Genomic DNA, 18,341 nt, shown 5'->3' on the forward strand with positions numbered 1-18,341 from the left:
AGCCAGGGCTCTCCTCGCCCGCTTACCCGGCTCCCGCGGCCGCCCAGGCTGCTGACCCGCCGCTGCCAGAGAGCGAGAGCGACTGCTCCGCAGCACACGCGGAACGCCCGGGTCGAAAACAACAAGTGTCCAGCTCAGCAGCTCCATGCGTAATAACCTCAGGTGCCAGCTGGAGAAAGTTGCCCTTCCTTCCCAGTGGCGAGCCCTCTCCCCGGCGGCCGCGTCTTCCGGGCTTGCTGGTGCTCCGCTCGGCATTTAAAGCTTCCCCCCGAATCCGGCGTCCTTCGCTCCTCGCTCCCCCCGCGGTCGAAGCGGGCAGGGAGGGGGAGAGGACCGCTTCCCGCCTTTGTTTCCGCAGAGGGCATCTGTAGTCACTCCCGCGCGCCCCCCGGGAGAAACTGCGGAGCCCCCCCCCCGAGACTCGGACGCCGACTCGAAGGAGAGCCACGCGCCCTTCCAGCCGATCCCTCTCCCGCCTCTGCAAATCCAAAAGTGAAATCAAAAGCCTCGCTTTCTCCCGCCAGCGACTGCACCTAAAAATCATATGACCCGCGACGGCGCCAGCCTTTTATTTTTGTTTTCAACCAAATCCATATATACTGATGGGGGGGGGGGGGGAGAGAAAGGCAAGGTGTCAAGCAAATGGGGGAGATGATAAGAAACACCCCCCAAGCCCAAGAGACAAATCCATCGCGTTATTATTCTTTGTAAAGGAGTAATCGTTTGGGTACCTTACCAATAAGTTTGTTTCAGGGTATGTTAATGTAATCCCTCAAGGTTACCACGGTTGCCAAGAGACGCAAAATGGAAAGGAAAACCAGGCGGCTGAATAAATCCGCAGGAGCAAAACTAAAAGTTATTCCCCTCCTCTGCTTCTTGGCGGCGATGAGTCCAGATCGAAAGCAAAACAAGGAAAAGGAAACCGCGAGGCGCTGAATCTTGGAAATCCCCCCCGCCTCTTCCAGGCCTGTTTGTGCAGCAGGCGGGCGAGAGAGCGAGAGAGCGAGCGAAGGGGGAGGCAGGGGCTGGCAGCAGAGAGAGGTGCGGAAGTTTGCCGCAGCCGTTCATTGGCAGGCGCCGCCGCTTTCATCATTTCTCAGAAAAGTCGATTTCATTTTCACTTCCCTCCAGCAGCGGTGGCGGCGGGTGGAAAGTGGGGGCAGAGCCGGGGTTGGGGGCGAGGCGGAAATGGAGGTTTCAGTTCCTCGGCGAAGAAGAGCCTCCCCACCCACCACCACCCACCCCGCATCGACTGACGGCTGAAACGGGAAGGAATGGCGGATGGAGATGAAGAGCCTTATGGGGAGAGAGACGCTTTGGGGAGCCTGCCTGGCTCCTCCAGCGATGCTGCTCTAAGGCAGTTTGGGGGAGAAAACGGGGCCCCGGTGGGAAAGCGTCGGGAATTCTCACGCGCGCGGGCGCGAGCCTCAGGCACCAATTTGCAGAGAACAATCCGATTGTTTCCCAGTGTTTCTCGTCGTCGTCGTCGTGAGGGAATACTGAAAGCAGGTCGGAGGAGAGCGCGGAACGCCCTGGAACAGAAGCCGGTCTGAGGTTCTCTCAGAGCGCTTATTGCTCTTTCGTTTTACATGTGCCATTTTCTTCTTGGTTTGAGGACTTGGGCAGCCCAGCGGGATTTTTAAACCACCCCCTTTGTTGGTGAAGTCTTGACATTTCTGCTTTGGAAACCCCCCTCCTTTCTACACGGGGGTTTAACACAGGGTGCCGCCATCCCAGAAATGTGCCCAGATCCCCCTAAATTGTGAATAGCCTTTCGCATAGTTCTTTGAAAACAGGCCTCTCTGTCTTGAGTGAAAACATTCCTTGAATATTTCTTCAAATCTTTGAAGGAATTATTAAGACTTTTAACATGGTAGATTGCACAGCCCACACTTAGAACCCAGCATGAAATATTGACAACTGGCTCCGGCACAGCCCACACTTAGAACAGGGCCTTCCCATACCCAGCATGAAATATTGACAACTGGCTCCCTTTTCATAGAATTTTTAATGTGGGTCATTTATGGAATATGGAAGTGGGTCTTTCACATCAGCTTCCACCTGATCCTTTTCACTGGGCGTGCCAGGGACTGAACTGGGAACCTTCTGCCTACAAGGCAGATGTTCCATCACTGAGCCACAGTCGCACTGCCCCCAGATACATTGATGGTGGCAGGATGCCAAAAAAAGGCAGTATTGAGCATGGCAGGAGAAAAGTAGAACTGATAAATGTCCTAAGCCCCCTCACCCCATGTACCACCCTCCTCCCAGTACCAGCATAATGTTATACTGACAAAAAAGTTGGCATAAGCTCAATGGGTGTAGTTTAGGATACCAGTTGAGTCTTCAGCCAATCGCAGCTCTCCTAAGCACAATCTGTAAACTCCTGCAGGATACCCATGTCGCAGATGAGAGGGCATGGGGCACAGTGTTATATCTCTGCACATGTGCAGTGATGGCCTCTAGAGAAATACTACTCTCCACAAAAGGCCAGTTCATATTGTTACAACATATTCTTACAACATATTGCTAACACCACTCTGTGCAGAACCCTTAAAAGTTATTTCGACAGAAAAGTTATTTCCTCCACTCTTTGAACTGGATGTAAGGTCAGTTCGGCCCACTCACACACACATGGCACAGGGACTTCTGCCTTGGACTTCTGCAAATCCCCTGCCTTGGACTTCTGCAAATAAAATGCTTTGGCACATTGTTCTCTAATTTTGTAACTCAATTAAAAACAGTGTTGCACTTCTCTGTAACTGTTGTCCATCTAGTTATCTCTGTACAGGCACACATGGTATTGCGCACGCACACAGGCCAGCCACCAGAAGATTTCTAGTTAGCTTAGTAACAGAGCAGGAGGGCCCCCTCCCAATCGGAGCCGTAGAAGCCGTTTCCCCACCTAGCAGTCATTTGCTCCTGGGAGGGGTCCCCTCCCTCATTTCTCCTGGGCCATTGCTACGAGCCAAAAATACATAATTAAGGAGCTCACAGAAGGGTAGAAGGGAGGGATGCCTGTACAGAGACAACTAGATGAACAACAGTTACAGGCAGTGTTCCCTCTAAGCTGAGTTAGTGTGAGCTAGCTCACAGTTTTTTAGCCTCCGGCTCACACATTTTTGTCTTAGCGCAAGAAGGAGGGCTCCGGAGCAAACTCAGTTATGCAGTAGCCAAATCACTCGCTCACAGCTTCAATGCCAGTAGCTCACAAAGTAGATTTTTTGCTCACAAGACTCCACAGCTTAGAGGGGGCATTGGTTACAGGTAAGTGTAACACTGTGTTAATTGTAATTGCTTTGTGCAGTCCCACATGAAAGGCCAGCAAGCTGGCTTACCAGGCAGTGAGGTGAGTGATCTATTGGAATATGGAATGTAGAACTGCCATCCCCACTGATATCTCCCTTCTTGTATTGACATCTACAGAGTAGTGCTTTACAAAGGTGTTTGTGGACGACCATGTTGCTGCCCTGCACAAGTCAGTCATTGGAATGCCTTGTCTAAATGCAGTACATGTTGCCTGAGTTCTTGTGGAGTGCACCTGTAAATTTAAAGGGCACTGGACTGATGCCAATTCGTAGGCCTTTATAGTAGAAACAATCCACCTAGAGGCTGTTTGAGCTGAAGCAGCTTTTCCCTTTGAGAAACAACAGTGGGGTTTATTGAACAGGCACAGTTGGGTTAGGAATAGGGCAGGGGACAAGAAGTTGAGGTAAATTAGGTTGTTTATACAAATTATAATACTTTGTACAGGCAACATAGTATAGTTGAAGATTATATTCTTAGAGACTCAGTTCTTAACTGTGAGAGGTTTGTTTGCCTTGGAGATTTCTTTCAGCAGAAATGTGTCATAGGCCCCGGTCACACGGCAAAGTTGCAGCGGGAGAGGCACGGATGGTGGGCGGATTATCCGGGCGCGATCACACCCCAACATCTGGGAAGTGGAGCGCACCCGTGGCTTACTGCCGAAAATGTGTGTTAAAAAAGTAGACAAACAAATGGTACTATTTTTTTTGGACGCTGAAAAAGCTTTTGATAATGTCTCCTGGGATTTCCTAAAAATAAAATTAGAACTATGGGACTGTGGAAGTAACTTTCTAAACATGATTTCAGCAGTATATAAAAAAACAGCAGGCAAGCATGCTAGTGAATGGTGAAGTAACAGGAAAAATCGAAATTCAAAAAGGTACTAGACAAGGTAGCCCACTTTCACCGCTACTATTTATTTTTGTATTAGAAACTTTTAATGATAATATAAGACAAAATGGAAAGATCAGAGGTCTGAAAATTAAAGATGAAGAATATAAACTTCAAGCATTTGCCGACGACTTAGTGTTTATTATAGAAACCGTTATTAACAATCCCAAGGTTGTTACAAGAAATTCAAGATTATGGAAGAATAGCTGGACTAAAAATCAACTTTAACAAAACTAAAATACTAACTAAAAACTGTCTGCAAGAATTAATAAATGAACTCTAAAACTCCACAAAAATGCAAATTGCAAATAAAGTTAAATACCTAGGAATAACCTTAACAAATAGAAACAGCATGTTAATGGAAAACAACTACAACAGATTAAAAGAGGAAATAAGGAAAGATTTACATAACTGGAAAGATCTTCAGTTATCGTTAATGAAAAGAATAGCGACAATCAAGATGAATATCCTACCCCGGTTCTTATTTTTCGCTCAAAATTTACCAATACTAAAAAAGAATCAATATTTTACGGAATTAGAAAAAATTATAAGGAAATTTATTTGGCACCCAAAAAGGGCATGAATCACCCTAAAGATACTACAAGATAAAAAAGAAAGAGGAGGTTTGAGACTTCCAAACTGGTGTCTTTACTATCAAGCGGCCGTGTTGGGTTGGGTCAAAGACTGGATTCAGTTAGAAAACTGGAGAACATTATATCTAGAAGGTCATGACCTTTATATGGGTTGGCATGCGTACGGAAAAGATAAAATGGAAAAGATAAAATTCATGCCAACTTCCATAATCATATTATTAGAACAGCTTTAATGAAAACATGGGAACATATAAAAGATACTCACTATACAAAAATACCAAGATGGGTCTCACCTTTAGAATCGTTTATAAATCCAAAATTAATGTTAAAAGAAAAATCTATGACGTATGAGCTATTGCTAGATGATGATAACAAACTAAGATCCATAGAATACTTAAAAACTAAGAACCTCTACCTTACATGGTGGGAGCAAGTACAATTGCAAGACAGATATAATAAAGACAAAACTGTGGAATTTCTAAAATATAATCCGAGCTTGACAAAATTTGGCTTTCCTCCAATGATAAACTAATTCAAAAATATACAACTTATTATTAGATGAATATCTATATGATGAAGCTATAAAAAATTCTATGATTTTGTGGATGAAAGACTTGGGAAAGACTGTTCAGTCGGAGGATTGGCAAAAAATATGGAAATCAATGAAATTAATGAGAGCAATATCCTTTAAAGGAAATATCTTTAAAATGTTTCATAGGTGGTATTGGACTCCTGAAAAGATAGCAAAAGCATATAAAACCACAAATAAAAACTGTTGGAGATGTAAAACGAATGTAGGGACTTTCTTCCACATGTGGTGGAATTGTGGAAAGATATACAGATTTTGGCAAAATGTAAATAAGATAATAATGGAAGTGCTTCATATTTATGTAAAACCATGTCTGGAGATTTACTTGTTAAATATGATTCCCAAGGAATGTAAAGAAAAGGAGGTATATGTATTGACCTATATTTTCACAGCAGATAGAATTTTAATAGCAAAATACTGGAAACAGGAAAAGATTCCAACGACAAAGGAACTAGCTATGAAACTCATGGATGTGGCAGAAATGGACAAACTGAATGTAATTCTACAAGGAAAAGATGATAAAATATTTCAAGAAAGATGGGATGGGATATACAAATGGATAAAGGAAAGAATATGTAATAGACTCCGACAAGATATATGTATGTAATGATAAGTATATGCGTGAATATACTTTGTAAAAATAAAAATAAAACTTACAGGAAACGTTTGCCACGGGCTGCCTCCAGACTCCCATGGTGTGATTGCGCCAGCGCGCAGCATTCCCCTCCGGTCCCTCGTTTACCCGATGGCGCAGAAGGAAGGAGCCGTGTTGTGCTGCCGCCGCATCTGATCGCGTAATTGCGGATCAAACTGCACCGGGGCAATTAGCCACGCCTCCCTCCCGCGATACCCAGCCCGTGTGACCGGGGCCTTAGTAAAGTTTCATATAACTATCTGAGTTTTCTGGAAGCTAGCACTTTCTTCCTGAATTTAAATACCTTCTTTGTGGGATTTCAACTTTTTCTTTTGACTCTTGAGGAGTCTAACACTGTTTTCCTTTTCACACAAAACAGGGGTCCCTTCTGAGTTGAACCCACTGAATAACTGCATAAAAAATATCCTCCTTTCTCTAGAAGTGATAATCCTTTTCTGTTTGGCTAGACTGGCAGTTTCAACCTCCTGTCCAGTCTCTTCTGTCAAACCTAAACCCCAGTTCTGGCGACTGATTAAACAGAATTCAGCTAGGGCTGACACTTAGACTTTAAGTTCTGATTTCTGAACTTTTCCTCAAATATGATGGTACACAGTAAAGGCAAGGAGTTGTGTCCCTTCATGCCCCAAGTGAACTTGTCTGTTTCCTTCAGACTGACACACACACTCACTCCTCCTGACTGGCTACTGCCAAGTCAAAGTCCAAAGGATGACTGACTCTCTCTGACAAGACTTACAAGACTTTTGAAAGCTCTCCTCAGCTGGTGCTGATCTCCAAGTACAGTTGCTATGTTCTCAGCTCCTTGGAGATGGTTCTTTTTTAAAAATGTCATCTTCTCTTTTGGGAGAACAGAAGATACTAAATAGCTACACCAAGGTGCGCGCAGTACCCAGGAATTATGGCAGTGCTGCATCCTGGAAACAGTGTCAATGAACTAGGAAAACACAGAAGACTATGAAAATGACACTGCTCTACTATAAGAACCTGATGATTAAGCAGTTGTACAATGAATAAAACACTAAACATACAGAGAGAACACACAAGCAAAAAAATTTATTTTTTAGAACTTGCACATGCATGGCAACACTGAAGATCGCAGCATGTGAAGATCACTCACAAATGGACACACACTAGGAATATGGCTAACAGGACTGCAAAAATGATGGACTTCAGAGCATCTCAGCCAAGACATTCATTCCAAAGCAGGCCCTTCTGCAGGTCCTTTATATCAGGGGACTCCAGGGAGCTCATGAGCTACCAATAGCTCCCCAGCTGATGCAGAATAGCTCGGGTATTCCCTAGATAGAAGACCCAGGAAAAGATTTCCTCCAACCCTTTAAAAAGTTTGTGTCTGTGTGTATATAATTTCACATATGGTTGCCAGCTCAGCTGGTTGCTAGCAACCAGTGGGACAGCCCAGTTGGGCAAAGAGGCAGAAAAGGCATCGTGCAATGCCCCAATATCATTTAGGGCTGAAAAACCAGAAGTGACATCCCCACATTGCAGTGGTGCTCTAGGAATCACATCAATGCCTATGGTTTTGTCGTGGGGGGTGGGTGGACAAAATTGACATTGTGGCATCGCATGGCACCATTTCCTCCTCCATGTTTCCTCCCGCTGCTCATTTGATCAGGAGGGAAGATCGGGAGGAGCCTTCACACTGGAAGCGGGTAAGTAGCATCCCTAGATTTTTCTCTGTGCTGCTCAGCTTATAGTTTCATTTCTGGTGCTCTTCTGAAACAAACCATGGTAATATGCTGCAGGGGAGTGGCCTGGGATATTTTTCATTACTCGTAAATAGCACTCATTAAAGAAAAGGTTGGTGAAGGGCTACTCTGCATGCATCTGCAAACAGTTTGGTGTAGTGGTTAAGTGGGCGGACTCTAATCTGGGAGAACCGGGTTTGATTCCCCACTCCTCCACTTGCAGCTGCTGGATGACCTTGGGCCAACCATAGTTTTGACAAGAGCTGTCCTTGAAAGGGCAGTTCTCGAAAGAGCTCTCTCAGCCCCACCTACCTCACAGGGTGTCTGTTGTGGGGAGGGGAAGGGAAAGGAGTTTGTAAGCCGCTCTGAGTGAATGGCGGGGGTATAAATCCAATCTCATCTTCTTCCTCTCCCAGGCCCCTACGATATAGGCAATTTCCAGCAACTTTAGGGGCAGAGCCCCACATGAAGTTTTAGGAGAAAATGAACTTGTGGGTTCTTGGAGAGTGGATTCAGAAGATCCTGCTTTGGAAGGGATGCCCTGGTGGTAATGTAGTGTGGCTGGATGGATGGCAGCGGGCCCTGGCTCTTCTGAATTCTAAGAAGAGGAGGCTCTGTGTTCTTCTGTGTGTGCGCAGACCTTGCAGAATTGCAACCTTTGACATTTTTGCTAGCAATAGTCGGCTATTTAATTCGATTGAGATTTAAATAGTATTGTTTAAACAGTTACTTTAAATTTCCCCCCTTACATTTCCTTATCAAGCCACTTTTGTCCAAGAAAATCCTTGAGAAACAAGAGAACAACCTGAGACTGTCACTGGAGAGCAAGTATGCTGTAGCCATTAGAGTGATGGACTAGGATCTGGGTGACCCAGGTTCGAATCCCCACTCTGCTACAAAAGCATGTTGGGTGACCTTGGGCCAGTCACAAACCATCAGCCTAACCCTCCTTGCAGGGTTGTTGTGAGTATAAAATGGAAGGGAGGAGAATGATGTAAGTTTCTTTGGCTCCACATTGGGGAGAAAACCAGGGAATGAATGGATTCTACCCAGGCCAGCCTTCCAGTTTTCAGCCAAGATCATTCACATGCCTCTAGGAAACCCACAAACAAAGCAGGAAGGCAGCAGCATTTTCCCGCTCTTTGCTTCCAGCAGCTAGTATTCCAAGCTATGCTGCTTCAGAACATGGGAGTTCCGTTTAGCTATCATGAGTCTTGATCGATCATAAAATTCCAGGCCCTTTGACACTTTGCCTTTCTGTCTCCATTTTTTTCTTTATTTCCAGCAGGTCATTTCTTTCACGTTGGTACCTCTCTTTTCATTGTTTATCAAGGTATATAGCAAAACCAACAGCTTTTGTTATAGAGGGTAGCTGTGTTGTCTGCAGTTGAACAGCTAGATATGAGTCCAGTTAGTAGCCCCTTAAAGGTAAAGGTAAAGATTTCCCTTGCTCGAAAGCCAGTTGAATCCGACTCTAGGAGGCGGTGCTCATCTCCATTTCCAAACCAAAGAGCCAGTGCTGTCCGAAGACATTTCCGTGGTCATGTGGCCGGCATGACTAAACGCCAAGGCGCACGGAACACTGTTACCTTCCCACCAAAGTGGTACCTATTATATACTTGCAATTTCTTGCTTTTGAACTGCTAGGTTGGCAGTAGCACTTTAGAGACCAACAAAAATTTCAGGATATGAGCTTACAAGACTCAAAGCTCTTCAGGTACCTGACAAAGGGATCTTTGACTCTCGAAAACTCATACCCTGAACATCTCGTTGGCCTCTAAGGTGCTGCTGGATTTGTATCTAGCCTTTTGTTGTATGCCAGAGACACTAAGATGTATGGATAATCAGCACTGATGACTTCGGGCAAGAGCGGGAGTCTTTTCTTGGACTGTGTCGATCTCAAAATTAACTCCCATGCATCTGTTCCCAGGAAGCCTGTCAGCATGCCACCTTTATTATGCTTTCAGTTTATCAGATCATCTGCCTTCAGAAGAATCTCTGTGCTGCCAATAAAAGCAACAGACTTGCTTGCACGAAGGAAAATCATTTTCAGGGAGAGAGGATAATGACTTTAAATGGAGATGGTACTGAACGCAACTCCCAGAAATGTTGATTTCAAAGCAGAGATTAACCAGACAGACAGATGTGAAATACTACATGACAGCAGAACTTTAATTTTGGTTCCATAAACATTTAACTCCTTATCCATAGAATGAAAGGAAAAGACTACTTGTGACAAAATTTGTGTTAATTGAAGTTTGCTATTAAGGCAATTTTATTATCAAAAGACCTACAGCTGCTTCCAAGATAATATTTTGTCTTTTTCAACTAGCGGAGACCAGTAGCAATATCCTTATTCTCTCAATCAGTATGCTCATTTAAATTAGGGATTTGAGTTTATTAATTAACAAATGAAAAAAATGAATGTCTTGCCATAATAATAAACTAATTATATTCATTAACTTTAGTTCCTTTTCATTATTCCAAGTCCTGTCTACGTGGTTTAGAGTTAATGGAGGTCAGAGGGAGGGAGAAGAAAAGAGAGAGAAACTGAGAGGGAACCTTTCCAACCATTAAAGTCAAACAGATTTTCTATCAGTAGGGAAGTATGTTGATAAATCTTTCTTTTCAGTGTTTTTATATATCATCAATGACTGGGATCGCTGTCTTTATTCTGTGTAAGCAGTATCACACCACCACCCCATACACACACATGAGCACACTATCTCTTTGTCTGAGACCTAACCAGACATGACATTTTTAGAGGTATATTTGCAGGTTGTGCCCATCTAGCTAGACCCATTAACAGTTTGGAACACATTATCAGTTAGAGCCCAAGGTGCAACGTGCTATAGGTGTTGCCTTGCCAAGTGCATACTCTGCCATTGCCATAGCAACCCTCCCATCAGCTACTTCTCTTCCCCATCCCCAGATGAGCATCCAAGTTCTATCCAGCCCAGGAAGGAATGGGATAACCAGAGGACAGCTGTGGCAGTGGCAAATTAAGACACACTCAGTGAAGACAATGGACAGCAATGGTACTTCATCCCCGTGGGTATAAGTGATGGTGCCTTCTGTGGTGGTATTGGATCTAGGACTAACCAGATGGACGCAGAGCAGGTCACTGGTAAATGTACATGAGTAAAATGTAGCATCCAGTTTTGCCCTGAGTTAGGCCTGTTCTCTTTGAAACAGGGTCTGTTGCTTTGCTATTAGCATTGCTATCTACCCTGTGACTGACCTGCATGAGAGAGTGAGGCTGTTTTTTACATATGCTATTCAGCTGGTGTTAGAGATCTTACTCCATTCTCTGTCTTTTTACTGATAGCTGAAATGTAAGTCTATCTGCTGATTCAATAATCGCCCTAGGAATATATGTTAATTGTTTTACTAGTGATTCTTTTCAACTAGTGCAAATATTATGCTCTTGTGTGTTAATCACACATTAATAGTTGTGTCACTCATTGTGCTGTGTGAGTGCATGCAAACAATGTTTCACCGAGCATCATTGTTCCAATGTTTATTTTCCACTCACTGCTAATATTCATTGAGCCAGACAGGCCAATACATTGTGCCTCCCAGACAATTTTAAGAATGAAAATATATATACTACAAGTGGGAACCCACAAGGACATCCCCTTCCCTACTATTTCCTCTTTGCCTTCCCCAAAAGCCCCTATAGTTTCTCCCTATCCCCCCTTTTCCTGCTTCCTTCTCTCCTTCCCACCCAACAGCCAACCTCCCTTTATCTGCCCCTGTCTTCAGCTCCCTCCCCGCAGCCTCAGCCTAGGAAAATGACGTCTGGGCCAGGCCCACTTGCATGGTAGGAAAACCTCAAGGACTTGTGGAAACCACATCACTTCCCTCTGTATCCCATTCCCCACCATTTTCCACTTCTCTTCCTCTTGGAAACCCCCATATCCTCCCCCTTTTTGTGCCTCATTCTCTCCTTCTAAGCCATTCACAAGGCACCTCCCATCTTCAGCTATATTTATTATTTATTTGTTTCATGTATACCTTGCCTTTCTCCACAGTAGACCAAAGCAGCTTACATCATTCTCCTCTCCTCCTTTTTATCCTCACAATAACTCTGTGAGGCAGGTTAGGCTGAAATTATGTGATTGCACAACATTCCCTAGTGAGCTTCCATGGCAGACTGGTGATTTGAACCTGGGTCTCCCAGACCCTACTCTGAAGCTCTAACCGCTAGGCAACACTGGCTTTCATAGGGTGGCTGTTGTTGAACAGTAGCAAGCAGCCAGGCCTAGTTAAATCTTGAAAATCAGGTAGTATCAAGTCAATCGACTGTTGGACTCGACTGTGCGACTGAACAACAACAACAAAAATCAAGTCACCCAGTGATTGCTGCCAGGCCTGGCTCCAATGAGTCCTCTCTCGAACGCCAATAAAGGCCCCAAAAGGCCCCTTCCCTCTGCGTTTTAATCACAGAAACTAGCCTAGAATTGTATGGTTGTCTAGCAACAGCCACTAAGGGCTTCTGCTTAAAAAAAAAAAAGATGTAGGGTTTTTAAACCTTTTTTTTTTTTTGGCCCCCCGAAGGGGATTTTTTTTATTGCATTTTTCTAAAGACTACAAATCTACAAAAAAAATAAGGAAATGGAACTACAATTAGGGATAAAGAAAAGAATACCCACTACTATCTAAAATCCCAAAAGAGGAGATCCTCAAAATCGCTTAAGTACAAAGTCAGTTCTAAACTCGCTAACAATTTTTTGAACTTAGTCAGGTCTGTTAATACAACTTTTGAATCTTAAATTAACTCTTAAAAAGAAAAACCCCAAAGCATCTCGTTACTATCAACCTTTTTCAAAGGCACAATACAGAGTCCTTCAGCCTTCATTTCTTCTTATCCTGTCTTCTTCGCAGTTTATAAGGACTTTTAGGAGCCGCTGCCCCCTTCTCTGACCGAGAGTCCTCTCCAAAAGACCCCGAGTCCAGCTCGCCACTGGACTTACTGTCCTCTTTATCACCTTTCTCTTGCTCGCCCATCTGTAAATGGGATGTTTTTAAGGATCCTGATTGTGCTGTCCTGGGTTTTCAAGGTTGTCCCTGTCCTCGCTCTCAGGATAAAGGTTTCGCCCTCTGGATACAACCACAGGTAGCTAATTGCATTTGTTTGAAGAAAAAGGATTAAATATTTGTATTTCCTTCTCCTTTGTCTTATTCCAAATGGGATGTCTTTAAGGATCTTGATGGTGCTGTCCCCGATTTTCAAGGCTGTCCCTGTCGTCCCTCTCAGGATAGTATCCCTCACATGTCTCTTCGAGAATCTCATTAATATTTCCCCAGGCAGATTATTCTTTTTTAAATATAACGAATATGACCTATAGGCCACATTCATTTCGCTCATCAAGTACTCCGCCGTCAAATCTGTCACCAGGGCTAATGCTTTGCTCAACATTTGTTTCAGATTCTCGGGTTTTTAAACCTTCCAATGTGTTTTTTTAGATTTCAGATTTTTCTGCAAATCTGGGGCATTTTTCAGGTTTTGTAAAAAGATCTGTCTTGTTCACAGCTCAAATCATCAGATTTAAGTATCGTCAGATCTGGATGACTTGTCTATTAAAAATATACTAGTGGGGACCTGCAAGAAACTTGTGGGGAGAGCATTCCCCCATGTTTGTTTCCTTCCTTCTCCTCCTCTTCCCTGTCAAAGTTCCCCCCTGTCCCTTTCTGCCTCCACCTCTTGTCTATCAGTCTTCCCTCACTCTTCTTCTCCCCACATCTCCTCTATGTCAATTTCTTTCTCCCTTTCTTCCTCGTCCACTCTGTTCTACAGTCCTCTCTTATCCCCTTTCTCTCTTCACTCCTTGTAGGTCAATCTCCCCCTCTTTTTTCAATTAAGCATTTTATTCAAGTAAACTGCAGATACAAAGTAAAGAAGGTTTTATGACATCAACCAGAGATTCACACCACAGCCTACAAAGCACTGGACACCCCCACCCTTTCCTGACTCTTGCTTGTTCTCACACAGTTGCCTTCCCCTGGTCATAATACTTCCGGATCCGTGACCCTCCCCCACCCTTTCTCAGTCTTGTGAGCCATCCCATGCCCTGCGTTGCGAGAGAGGGATGGGATGTAAATCTCAAAATAAATAAAAATTAAAAATAAATCTGCCCCTCTCTTTCTCTCCCCTCCTCCGTCTATTTCTCTCCCCCCTCTCAGACAATCCCCCTTCTTTCTCTTTCTCTCTCTCCCTCAGAGAATCCCCTTTCTTTCCCTTTCTCTCCTCCTCCCCCAGAAAATCTTCCCTCTCTTCTTTTTCCATACCTTGAGAGTTACTGTGGCAGGGCCCCCAGGAGCCACCGTGGCTGTGGCCTGCCTGCTAGGAACTGCAGCAGCTGTGCTGACCACAGGGCCCCCTGGAGCTGCCACAACTGTGGCCTGCTCGTCAGGAGCCTCAGGGGCTGCATCAGGAGACGCTGCACCAACTGCACTGCCTCTGAGAGCCACCACACCTAGGGCAGGAGACACTATTCCGGCCTCAGGGCTCCCAGGAGCTGCAGCAGCAGAGCCCCAGGAGATGCTGCATCAGCCGCAGGACCCCAGGGAGATGCTGCACATGCTCAGATAACTTTTTTGTTGGGGGGGGATTTGAAACCCAGAATGTATTTTTTTAAGCAACTTTAAGATTGTTCAGCAAACCTTTGAGGTCTCCTAGGTTTGTGTGGTCCCAGTCCATGGATTTAAATATCCACAGATGCGCCCACACTTGAGCGATATATATATATGATTAATCAGTGTTACATTTAGATGCACTGCAGTGCCAATAAGAACATCCAGTTCTTAGCCAGCCCAAAAATGTACCTACCTCCAGAATTAACTTTGCTGTTGGATGCGCTGGAGAAACTTATCAACACGGTCTCTGTTCCTTCCTAAGATGTGGTAAGCAGACTGTGGAAATCCTGTATGTGCTGTAACAGTGTTTTCCCTCTTTCTTCCCCATGCATGAGAGTTCTGAGCAAATACTGAGAATTTTGAGGCTGTGATATAAGGATTTTAGTTTGGAGACAATGTATATGGCTGCATTCAGGAGTTACAACAAGGTGCAATTAAATGGCAAGGTAATGGAGCATGAATACATCTTGATTTTGTGCCCGTGTGTTTCTCGTCTCCCATCTTCCTCCTACTTTTGGGTATGATGCTTGATTCAAAACTTCCCAGTCTTATCAAGCACCAATTTGCTATGATGCCGGAATGCAGGTTCCAAGGTAAACTGGAGATGGTTTTTCCCTACCACTAGAAGGGACTCTAACCCTTGGAAAATTCCAGCGCTATATGTTTAAGTCAGGTAGCCCTGTGGACACTCTCATTTTCCCTTAGAGCTTCAGAGAAAACTGGCCATGTCCCCTCTGACAGTAGTAATGATGATATCTGGTCACCTAGAGGTTAATTATTGTTGTTCAGTCGCACAGTCGAGTCCGACTCTTTGCGACCTCATGGACCACATCACGCCAGGCCCTCCTGTCTTCTACCGGCCTCCGGAGTTTGCTCAATTTCATGTTTGTTACATCGATGTTTATTGCCTCAATAACACTGTCTAACCATCTCATCCTTTGCCGTTCCCTTCTTCTTTTCCCTTCAATCATTCCCAGCATCAGGGTTTTCTCCAGTCAGTGCTCCCTTCTCATTTGGTGACCAAAGTATTTGAGCTTCAGCTTCAGGATCTGGCCTTCCAGGGAACAGTCAGTGTTGATTTCTTTTAGGATTGACTGATTTGATCTCCTTGCAGTCCAAGGGACTCTCAAGAGTTTTCTCCATCACCATAATTCAAAAGCATCTATTCTTCGGTGCTCAGCCTTCTCACAGACATACATTATTACTCGCCATTAATTATTATTATTAATGACTGGGAAACTGCTCAATTGCACTGAACTGTATTTGTAATTGAATACCTTTTTTCATTCTAATCAATTTGGACAAGCATCTTCTTATGCTCTGGAGATATTTCATCCACTTCTAGAAAGTGTCATCTGTGTGCCCAAACATTCTTGTGTATTCCTGGCCAATGCAGAATAATGACTCACTGGTAAGTGTCTGAACAGCCTGTGGTCAACAGCCTGGATTTAAAGTACTTTCTGCATCTGGGTTTCCCTCCCAGACACTTCTCCTTTGAGGCAATGCACTAAATAAGTTAATACCCACAGACTCAAGCACATTCCCCACTTCCATTTGGCTGCAGTAGCAAATTGCAGTTCACTACCAACAACTGCACAATCTATTTTTAAGAAGCTCTCTGATTACAATCTTAGGTCTATGCTACAAGACTCTGTGACAACAGCAGCTGTATGCATTACCATGCCACAGTTCACTCTAAGTCAAAGGCAGGAGGCTTCTTTGCTTGGAAAAACAGTAAACTTAATGACTGCATATAATCCTGTATAGGTATAAGGATTGCCCCCAAGCCAGAGAGGCTCACACAGCAACAAAGTTTAACAAATCACCCTCTGATGTACAAGCTGCTTAAAGCAGATCATAGGTTGGAAATAGATGAACAGCTAAATGCAGAAATGATTCCCATTCTTTGGAGGAGACAGAAGTACCTAAACCGGCCTGTCTTCTGCATCCACATTTGAAAGCTGAACAAGGAGCTCCCTTGGCAATGGTGATACAGTGGCTGAGAGGCTGAGCAGGGAAGCAGAAACAACCCAGTTCTCATCTTGTCTCTCTCAGAGCCAGTATAGACTGGAGGTGAGAGTGCTGAACAGGGATCGGGGAGGTCCAGGTCTGAACCCCCTGCTGTGCCATGAAAGTTCACTGAGTGACCTTGGGCCAATCACACACACTCAGGTTATCTACATCACAGGGTTGTTGTGATGAGAAAATGGAGGAGGGGAGAACAGTAAGCTGCTTTGGGTCCCCATTGCTGAGGAAAGTGGAGTATAAATATCTAGATTCAATAAATACCATGAACTTAGCAAGGGCTTTTGGCCTCAGCCCATTTCCTGTAAAGTGGCCCACTTTAGCGGGTTGTAAGGGTCACTTTGATCATGTGTATGAACCACTCTTAAATGCAAAGTGTGGATCTACCCTTTATGCATCGTTTTCTGGGGGGACCAGTTAGCGGAAGCTGTTTAATTCTTCCTTTGATGCTGGTTTCTCTCTCCAAAATCACCACCACCAAGGGGATTTTACCCCTGCTTGGGGAAGTATATAGGTTTAATTTACTTGTTTTTGAATGCAGCTATTCACGTGGTGAAGACTGCAGTGGCATGAAACAGAGGAGTGTATAATGCTCCGGCTTTAAGATGTGAGGAACTTAAGTGGGCCTTGTAACCCTATTGTGCCACCCCTTGGGTTCTGACTTTGGTTTGCGCTGCCCTCTGTTAGTACCAGAGGAGGTACTACCAGTCTGAACAGCAGCAGTTTAAAAGTTATTGGCAACAGGAGGGAAGATAAATTGGCAGGTGAAGGAATGTAATTTGGAATATGATGCTAAGTGTCACAAACCTGGTGAATGGGCATGTTCTCCAGAAGACTGGAGATCAGCAGGAGATGCCAGGACATTCTGATATTCCCCAGTAAATCTCAAGACAAACCAAGCTACCTTGGAGAAATGGCCAACCTTATCTTGAAGTCTATGATTTACTTTCAAAGGACGTTGCCCCTGGCCTAGATCACAGAGATACAATCAAGCGGAAAGGAGCAGGTATATGAGTGAACAGCTAGTGGTCCCCTCTGCTGCTGCCAGTCCCCCACCACTTTACTGAATCTGGACCAATATTACTTTCACACCTCATCTTTCCTTGCCAGTTCAGCCGCAGCAGGTGACCTTCTGTTCCCAAACTCAAAACTGCAGAGATCAAGGATCACCCACCAGCAGTATCCATGGCAGTAATGTTAATTAATTGCATTACTGTAGCTGCTTCTGATTGGCTAGAAGACCTACCGAGTCCTTCCCGTTCCCATTGCTGAGTACCTGCTGTTCCTTCTCTTTCTTGTAACTGTTGGGGCAATTTCAGGGGTTCTGTCCTGTTTCATAGGGTTCTCCTGGACATGGGCTATAGCCTCATACTAGGCTTGTAAATGAAACTATTTGGTTGTGGACCACATTCCCTTATTCTATATTGAGATTTATTGGTAAATGATAAAAATGTGTGCGGCTTGAAGTTTGTTTGGGTTATTTACAAACCTGCCTCAGTGCATGTCATCCATTACTGGTAAATGTCAGAATTTTTATTGGTTTTACTGGTAAACATCAATATCTACCAAAATGTTTAGTATCTGTTCCTCATTCTGAGCTTACCCTAGAGATGTCCTCCTATAACCACAGTATCACATTGACTGTAAAATGTTATAAACTGTTATAAGCCGAAGGTGTACAATTAATTACATGAGGAATTACTGACTGGGAAATCACCCTCCATATACATAAAAATCTTCCCTTCCAGTAGTCTGTAAGATTCAGGAGCTTCAATATCCAACCCACCCACCCCTTTGCATTTCGCCCCTTAAAATGATGCTCAGGCACTCGCAACATTCTGTGTATTCTTGAGCATGCCCTAGGGTTGTGTGTGTGTGTGTCTTGAAATGGGGCCAGATGTAGTCCAAGCTGGGGACTGTGAGGAACCACGGGGAGAGTA

General features: G+C 44.3%; 1 protein-coding gene across 3 annotated transcripts in view; it reads right to left on the minus strand.

Annotated features, from left to right (window-relative positions):
- Positions 1–1,176, minus strand: part of IRF2 (interferon regulatory factor 2) — a 55,798-nt gene extending 54,622 nt beyond the window's left edge. The window contains exon 1 of one of the 3 annotated variants that reach the window (XM_015417402.1): positions 737–1,176. The gene's annotated coding sequence lies outside the window, so the exon portion shown is untranslated. The other 2 variants (XM_015417405.1, XM_015417404.1) reach the window with 2 other exon arrangements.
- Positions 1,177–18,341: the final 17,165 nt, after the last annotated feature.

Source organism: Gekko japonicus, unplaced genomic scaffold, assembly GCF_001447785.1.
Source record: "Gekko japonicus isolate JY-2015 unplaced genomic scaffold, Gekko_japonicus_V1.1 scaffold2473, whole genome shotgun sequence".
NCBI lineage: Eukaryota > Metazoa > Chordata > Lepidosauria > Squamata > Gekkonidae > Gekko > Gekko japonicus.